This window comes from Herpailurus yagouaroundi, unplaced genomic scaffold (assembly GCF_014898765.1).
Source record: "Herpailurus yagouaroundi ecotype Mexico unplaced genomic scaffold, PumYag 29, whole genome shotgun sequence".
Classification (NCBI taxonomy): domain Eukaryota; kingdom Metazoa; phylum Chordata; class Mammalia; order Carnivora; family Felidae; genus Herpailurus; species Herpailurus yagouaroundi.
The window spans coordinates 120,788,347-120,789,657 of record NW_024412377.1 but is presented as its reverse complement, the minus strand read 5'-3'; the positions used below and the strand labels follow the sequence as shown (position 1 = coordinate 120,789,657).

At 40.4% G+C, this 1,311-nt stretch overlaps 1 non-coding gene across 1 annotated transcript; it reads right to left on the bottom strand.

Annotated features, from left to right (window-relative positions):
• Nucleotides 1–324: 324 nt before the first annotated feature.
• On the bottom strand, nucleotides 325–432 carry LOC121016840 (U6 spliceosomal RNA). Its single transcript, XR_005784488.1, has one exon. It is a non-coding gene; the product is annotated as a U6 spliceosomal RNA (small nuclear RNA).
• Between the last annotated feature and the right edge of the window lie 879 nt (nucleotides 433–1,311).

Below are 1,311 nucleotides of genomic sequence, written 5' to 3'. Positions count from 1 at the left end.
TGGGAGGGAGGAGAGGGTGGGTGATGGGTATTGAGGAGGGCACCTTTTGGGATGAGCACTGGGTGTTGTATGGAAACCAATTTGACAATAAATTTCATATATAAATAAAAACTAACTAACTAACTAACTAACTAACTAACTAAATAAATAAATAAAAACCTTACTTGGTCCTGGGGGACAGCATAAGTGATTTTGTGTCTGATTATACACAGAGATCTATATATAGCACTAGTTGTATATGTAAATATACTACATGTGCTGTTATATTGATGGACACTGCACACATTTGGATTAGTCTTCCTCCTACTTATACAGAGTCACAGAAATAAGTGATTCTTTCCCTCAACTTGTCCTTTCTCTCCTTGTGCAGGGGTGATGCTAATCTTCTCTGTATCGTTCCAATGTTAGCATATGTGCTGCTGCAGTAGGCACACAACTTGTCCTTTTTCTGATTCCACCCTCCCTCCCCCCCCCCCCCCCCAGTGACCACATGCAAACAGAAGTTCCAGCGGAACTAACATGATCAGCCCCCCAATGTGGAATGAAGGTAGAACCACAATGGGAACACTTGCATGTTTACTCTCAGCCACAAGGATGGAAATTTAACAACAATATCTGTGATGTTTGTTTCAGACAGTAGTTAGACACAGTGCCCAGAGAGATTGAATAAATAGATGAGGTGGGCAGGCTGTAAAAAAGAAAATCATGCAGGATGATGAGGAACAGCTAATTGAAACTCTTCAGTATCAGAGTGAAAACAGGCAGGGGTGGGAGACTCTGATGTGAAAGTAGGCAGTCAGGGGACTTTGAACTTCAACACTAGCTAGTTGTCACTATAATTTGGGATTATAAGTCCAATTTGCTAGATCTTTTTTTTTTTTTTTTTAAGGTGGGTGGTGGGGAGAAAACCAGGGTTCTGTGTGCATTCTCCTGAGTTTTTATATTGGCAACTAATTCCATGAAAAACATACAGTGGATCAAATAAAATACATCTGTGGGCCAGATTTGGTCTTTAGCCCATCACTTTGCATCCTGTGACTTAGAATCTGATGGGATCATTAGCATTCTGAACAAACTTGTCACACATGGTCCCTTATTTCTAACCCTGGATAAAAGGAGACGGAAACTTTTCTTGTGGTAAATCATATTATTTTCATCTGAGGTGACAGCCTTGGCTGTGGCCCAAGGGTTCACTTCTGGGAAAGAGAAATATCTCTCTGTCCTTGTTTATGGCTAATTGTATTAAAAAGTATACTGGATTGAAGACACTGAAATAGATACTCAAGGACCAGCCTTACAGCCTTATAGACT